Genomic DNA, 7,405 nt, shown 5'->3' with positions numbered 1-7,405 from the left:
CCTGGGTTACCATAGTAACAGCACTGTATTAAGTCGACTTTCAAAATTGTCACCGTGGTTGTTTTCATTTTATGCTGCATGATTTGTTAAGATGGAGGTGTATGCATTAACTCTGCACCTACAATCATTGTAGGTGAGCATTTAGGCAGCCTATTTAGGAAGATTAATCATAATATTTATTTGGAATCTTGTTATATTAAAAAACAAACATATTTGAAATAAGTTATTTGCTATCATTGATTTTTGGAGACAAAAGGATTCAGCTGGAAGCCAATCTCTGTGTTCAATGATTCATATTTCATTCATGATAACATTTGAAACAACTCCTACAAGTGTTTTCTTGGAAATTTGTATTGGAAAATGTGTAGATTATTTTAAATGGGTTCTGTTTCCTTAAGGTTTCTCTTCTTTGCAAATAAAGGTATTTGGGAAGTATAGAAGTAGAAAGATGTGTCGTTAATGCTTCTAGGAAATAGTAAGGAGAGAGTATTTCATTAGATTGTATGGCATTTGAAGCTTCTGACTTTTTTTTTTTTTTTGGTTCTTTTTTTCGGAGCTGGGGACCGAACCCAGAGCCTTGCACTTCCTAGACAAGCGCTCTAACCACTGAGCTAAATCCCCAGCCCCCTGACTTTTTTTTTTTTTTTTTTCGGAGCTGAGCACTGAAACCAGGCCTTGTGCTTGTTAAGCAAGCACTCTACCACTGAGCTAAATCCCCAACCCCAACTTCTGACGTTTTGTGAAAGACCTCCAGAGAGAACCTTTCCCTCAGGAGGAGACTACAAGTGCCCAATGACCAAGCCGAGTCCACTCGGATGCAATCAGCAAGAGGGTTTATTGGAAAACACAGGTACCTGCCGGCACACAATCTCCTCAGAGGACTTGCTTGCCCAGGAGCTCCAGCATGGGGCTTTTATAGGGTTTGGGGAAGCAGAAGCGCCGTACAGAAGCAGATGCATAGTTACGGGGATTGGTGGATTTAAACGAGGCATATAGACATCTTCACATATGATTGGTTATTTCACATGATGAGGTAATAAGGTATAGCTACATAAATTGGCAGGTTTGAATCATATTCGAATGAGGTTGTAACATGGTAAAAGAGTACGTGCGGGCTGGGACGTCGTGAATGTCGGGGGCTGGGGGCTTATCCCTTCCTGCCACATCCGGTACTCCTAGTCTGTTCTGTATTGCTTTCCTTTTATGGTCAGTTAGTTTTAACGGTAACTCGGCCCTAGGTATCTGGGCGTGCCTGGCTCGTTTAAGCCTGTTGCAGCTCTGAGTTAAGACTCATGAGGTGGGTGTTTCATTTTCCCCCATTTTCTTTTAGACTTGAGTAAAATCCTTTACTCAAATCGAATTCTAAGGAATCTCTTCCTGTCGTCTTACCCTCTGGTATTGTTGGGTGAGAACAAGCATCTGAATGATTGAGAGTCTGTTCTTTATGAACTGCATCAATCTGTTTAGAATGCAGGGTCCAAAGAGGAGGATTAGGAGGAGGAGGATTAAGGGTCCAATCAAGGTGGACACCAGGGTAGCAAACCAAGGGGATCGGTTAAACCACCCCTCGAACCAGCCTTGTTGGAAATCAAACAGCTTCTGTCTCTGGTACAAGCAGTCTCGGAGCTTAACCATGTTATCTCTCACTAATCCTGTATGGTCTGCATAGAAACAACATTCTTCTTTTAGAGTTGCACATAGCCCTCCTTCACAAAGGAACAGCATGTCTACCCCTCTCCTATTTTGTAAGACTGCTTCAGACAAAGATGTTAAGGACTTTTCCAATGCACTCATGGATTCCTTGATAGCTTTTAGATCTGCATTCATGGCCGCTTGTAGCTGACAAAAGTGACTCGTCTCGATGAGGGCGGTGGTCCCTGTCCCTATACCTGCAGCCATTTCTCCTAAGGTGATTCCTCCTAAGAGTAGAGCTAGGGTCATGGTGATGGGTTCTCGCCTGAATCGAGTCAGCCCCTCAAAATGTGAGTATATGTACTCGGGCCCATGGTAGGTGACCTTAGGCCAAATTTCTACCAGTACACAGTAGTCAGAGGATCTGCGGAGGATTGCGGCGGAGATACAAGGAGTCAATCTGGTGTTACAGGCCCAATAGGAGCCTGTAGCAGCTGCTAGGTAGTAGCTTCCAGTGGGGATCCTCTTGGTGATAGCACAGAGGACCTGGTGAGTTGGGGGTATGGTCCCTATACAGTGTCCCTGTCCTGAGACTTCCGGCAACGTCAGCCTATGGCTAGGGAGGGTTGTGCACATGGCCGGGGCCATGGTCTGATTAGTTTAATTCCCCATGACTGTCACACCCTCATAATAGGACGGGCTAGAGACCAGGCACAGCCAGCATTCTTGGGTCTTGTCCGGTTCTGAATAATTGAGTGCCAAGTATTCCCTGGTTACTAAGTTGATTAGCTGGTCTCCCGTTCCTAACATCCGAGGGGCCGGTGTGGAAGGGTCCCTAGTTGGGGAGGGAGTTTTCAAGATATCCCCAGAGTTCTGAGTGGTGTTTAGCCACAGTGGGGGTTCGCCCGGGGGCAATGCCGGGCTGGTCAGGAAATGGGCTTTTGATCCATGAGGACTGGATTTGGACCAATCTCTTGTGTGAACAGGAGTCCTGGGTTAGTTTGGCCAGGGGTATACAACCATTTCCCCCACCTACGCCCCACCTTCCAGTCTGTGTTTTTGCCTTGATCCGTGAATTCTATTGTAATTCGAGATTCGCCTGGAGTCTCAGGGGAGAAGGCCACTAAGTCCCCCTTCTTGGTTCCCCACCATCCTCGTGTGTAAGTCTCACACCGCCACTTAGCGCAGTAGAAGGTCTCAGGACCTCCGCACTCCCGTGTCCTCTTACCTCCGGGACAAGTATACCAATCAGAGTGTCTGCAGGGTGGGTATGAGTTGTGGGGAGTCCGCTCATTATGCTCCCAGGAGTCCTTAGCCAGTTGACAAAGGTCGAAAGTCAAAGGGGGCTACCAGGTTCCTTCAACATGATTACCATTAGCTAGGACTTGAGACCAACCCATCTCTAAATTAGTTATTATCCAGGACGTATTATATATCTGGTGGGGGCTAGCCCCCAGACTCGCCCCACCCCTAGTCCATAAGACAGTTAAGAGCAACAACGTGAAAATCTTAGCTTTAGGGGGTTTTTGAGTGCGTTGAGACTTCCATGTCTGTGGCGCGATGTTGTGATTGGCTGTTTCCTCAGGTCGGGCTTCCTTGGCGTGAGACACGTGGATCCAAGCCGCAATTCCTTCTACCTTCAAGGCTGTCGGGGTAGTCAGGAGAGCTGTATAGGGTCCTGTCCACCGAGGCTCGAGATTCTTGGTCTGATGTCTGCGCACCCACACGGAGTCTCCGATCTGGAACAGGTGTGGCACCGTCGGTCGTTCAAGCCTGTCTTGGTAGGTCGTGGCTAGAGGTTTCCAGATGTGTCTCTGCAAGATTTGTAGGGCCTGAAGATGTGCTGCCAAGGAAGGGATATTAGCGAATTCAGCGATATTTGAATCAAAGTAATTGATAAATGGGGGTGCGGTCTCGTATACTATTTAAAAGGGAGTCAGGCCATGGGAGCCCGGTGTATTCCGGGCCCGGAATAGGACTAGGGGTAGTAGGGACACCCAATCCTTTGAGCCAGTTGCAAGCGTTAATTTAGATAAAGTCTCCTTAATTGTTCTATTCATGCGCTCTACCTGTCCTGAACTTTGGGCTATATAAGCACAATGTAACTTCTAATCAATCCCCAATAACTTGGCCACCAACTGACTTACCTGGGAGACGAAAGCGGGCCCGTTATCTGACCCCAATACTTGAGGCATTCCATACCTGGGGAAGATTTCTTCGAGAAGCTTCTTGGTCACCACCTTGACCGTTTCATGTTTCGTGGGGAAAGCCTCTACCCATCCGGAGAAGGTATCTATGAACACTAAGAGGTATTTGTGTCCATACATACCAGGCTTGATTTCAATGAAGTCAATTTCCCAGGGGGTACCAGGCCGATATCCTCGGGGACGGACTCCTTGTCCAATTTTAGCTTTTCCCGGGTTTACCTGAGCACAGGCTCTGCAGCTTTCAGTCACCTCCCGCAAGGCAAAACTCACCCCAGGAGGTAGGTGTCAATCTCTTCTCGTCTTAAGAGGGTCTTCATCTTCTTGAGTCCCAGGTGTGTTAATTTATGTAGGTAGGAGATTAATTCAAAGGTCATCTTCGTAGGCATAACTGTTTTCCCTGTGTAGACCCACCGTTTTAGTTGTGGGTACCAAACGGACCCCATTTTCTGTAGGAGCTTTGTGTCCTCTGTGGTGTAGAGCCAACCGGTCTGTTCTGGCTGTGGAGACGTGGGTTGATCTTGGTCTTTTAAGGACAGAACTTGGGTGCCCATGTGGCCTCACGTGCTGAGACATCAGCTAGCCAATTTCCCCGTGCCTCGGGGCTGTGTCCCTTCTGATGCCCTGGGCAATGTATAATGCTCAGTCTTTTCGGTAGGAACAGAGCTGCCATGAGGGCCAGAATTTTAGTCTTGTTCTTAATGCCCTTACCCTCAGATGTGACCAGCCCTCTTCTCTGGTAGATCTCTCCATGAATGTGGGCTGTAGCAAAGGTATAGCGGCTGTCTGTATATACATTCAGCCTCCTACGTTCTGCCATTTTGAGTTCCTGAGTTAAGGCATTGAGTTCTGACCGCTGTGCGGAGGTACCAACAGGCAAGGTACTTGCCCAGATCACTTTGTCCTCCGTAGTGACCGCGGCTCCAGCTTTCCATTCCCCGTTCACCAAGTAGCTCCTACCATCGGTGTACCACGTATGGTCAGCATCCCGGAGAGGTCGGTCCGATAGGTCTGGTCTGATTCCATGTACTTCTGCGAGGATCTTCAGTCATGCTGTTCTGCCTCCTCTGGCAAAGGAAGCAGAGTGGCTGGGTTTAGAGTGAACATGGGCCCAAACTGGACCCGTACCGCATCCAGTAGCAAGGCTTGGTAGTGGGTCATGCGGGAATTAGAGAGCCAGTGGTCAGGGGACTGTTTTATCAAAGCCTCAACTGCATGGGGTGCCAGGATGGTGAGTGGCTGCCCCAAGTGCAACTTCCCAGCGTCCTTAGGACGGCAATGGCTGCCACCATTCTAAGGAATGGTGGCCAACCGGAGGCCACAGGGTTTAATTTCTTAGACAGGTAGGCTACCGGGTGCTTCCAGGGTCCCAGTCTTTGTGTTAGGACCCCCTTAGCATACCCTTGCTTCTCATCCACAAATAGTTCAAAGGGCTTGGTGATGCCTGGGAGACCCAAGGCAGGGGAGGACAGCAAGGCCCGTTTAATATTATCAAATGCCTCCTGTTGTTCTGTCCCCCCACTGGAAGAGCACCCCTTGTTTAGTGAGAGGGTACAAGGGGGCTGCCATTTTGGCAAACCCAGGAATCCATAGGCGGAAGAATCCCGCCGTTCCTAGGAATTACTGTAGCTGTCTGCCATTTCTTTGGGCTGGGATGTTGGCCACGGTCTGTTTCCTAGCCAGAGTCAGCCATTGCTGTCCGTCCCTTAGTTGATAGCCTAAATAAGTAACCTGGGTCTGGCAAAGTTGAGCCTTTCTGGCAGAAGCTCGATAGCCCAATAACACCAAAGTCTGCAAGAGGGATTCTGTTCCCTGGTGGCATGCTGTCTCAGAAGTGGCCCCTAGAAGAAGGTCATCAACAAACTGAAGTAGTATAAGAGTGCAGTGCTGGACTCGAAAGTCAGACAAGTCCTGGTGGAAGGCCTCATCAAAGAGCGTTGGGCTGTTTTTGAAACCCTGTGGTAACCTTGTCCAAGTCAACTGTCCCGAAAGCCCCATTTCAGAGTCTTTCCACTCAAAAGCAAATAATGGCTGGCTTTCTGGGCTCAGCTGGAGGCAGAAGAAAGCATCCTTCAGATCTAAGACCGTATACCAAGTATGTGTGGGAGCCAGGGTCCTGAGTAGGTTATAAGGGTTTGGGACAGTTGGATGAATATCTTCTACTCTTTTGTTGACCTCTCTCAAATCTTGTACCGGCCTATAGTCTCCAGTGCCGGGCTTCTTAACAGGTAGCAGAGGCGTATTCCAGGGTGACCAGGAAGGGACTACGATTCCTTGGTCCAAGAGACTCCTGATATGGGGCTTTATGCCCTGATAGGCTTCCCATGACATGGGGTACTGTTTAATGGAGACAGGAGACGCGGTGGCCTTTAACTGGATAATTAGGGGAGGCTGTTGGAGCGCCAACCCCGTCCCGCCAGTCTCCGCCCAAGCCAGTGGGAATTTCATGACCCAAGAGTCTATTTCTAGAGATTTTGGCTTGTCCTGTTATGGTTCATATAATCTATATTCATCTTCTCACTGAAGGGTTAAAATCTGAAGAGGAGTACCGCGGGGCCCGGTTACTCGGGTACCTCCTTCTAAAAAATGGATCTGAGCTTTTATTTGGTAAGCAAGTCACTGCCCAGCAGAGGGTATGGGCAATCCGGAACATGTAAGAAGGAATGGGTCACCTTACCAGTAGCCAGTTGAACCCGTCGATCTGTAGTCCAATGGTAGCTCTTGCTGCCAATGGCTCCTTGTACCCAGGCCGTCCGGTCCCTGAGTTGTCCAAGGGCCTGGGTAAGGACTGAGTGCTGGGCTCCTGTGTCCAGCAGAAAGGTGACTGGCTGCCCCCCAACTTCAATAGTTATCCTGTGCTCAGGGGGTGGGTTCCTGTCCCTGACCTCCCTAATCTTCATCTAGGGCCAAGAGGGAAGTCTGTGGGTGGGGTCTTCGGAGCCCGCTGGGTTTCTTAGGGCAATCACTGGCCCAGTGTCCTCTTTCTTTGCAATAAGCACATTGATCCTTATCTAGCTTTGGCCCCTTTCGAACTCCCACCCTCTCTCCCCTTTTCTCTTGACCCTGAACTATGGCGGCCAAGATTCGACTCAACTATCTGCTTCTTTTTCGGTCTCGCTCATCCTTTTCTCTACCTTCCTTTTCTTTTTGTGTCTCTCTCTTGTTATAAATTCCTTCTGCCTCCTTAAGTAAATCCTGCAATGTATACCCTTGTAAATTTTCTCGTCTCTGTAGCTTGGCCCTGATATCTGGTGCTGCCTGCCAGATGAAGGATATGGAGACTTTGTCATTTGTCCTGGATCATCTGGATCATAAGGGTTATACATGCGATAAACTTCCTTATGTCTCTCTAGGAAGGCTGAAGGAGTCTCCGCAGCCTCTTGTACCACTTGTTTCACCTGAGCCAAATTGGTGGGGTGTCGTGCCGCCCCTCAGAGACCCGCTAGGAGTAACTGGTGATAAAGGTGTAGGTGTCTCCTAACTTCAGCCATGGTGAAATCCCAATCAGGTCTCATAAGTGGGAATGCGTCATCGATCTCTTCTGGCAGAAGGTGGGGCGTCCATTGTCC

The 7,405-nt window shown here is 48.8% G+C and overlaps 1 pseudogene; it reads right to left on the bottom strand.

Annotated features, from left to right (window-relative positions):
* Positions 1-1,310: 1,310 nt before the first annotated feature.
* LOC147998024 (MLV-related proviral Env polyprotein-like) lies at positions 1,311-6,736 on the bottom strand (annotated as a pseudogene).
* Positions 6,737-7,405: the final 669 nt, after the last annotated feature.

Source organism: Rattus norvegicus, chromosome Y, assembly GCF_021556685.1.
Source record: "Rattus norvegicus strain SHRSP/BbbUtx chromosome Y, alternate assembly SHRSP_T2T, whole genome shotgun sequence".
Taxonomy (NCBI): domain Eukaryota; kingdom Metazoa; phylum Chordata; class Mammalia; order Rodentia; family Muridae; genus Rattus; species Rattus norvegicus.
The sequence above is the reverse complement of the archived record's forward strand: the minus strand, read 5'-3'. Positions and strand labels throughout refer to the sequence as shown.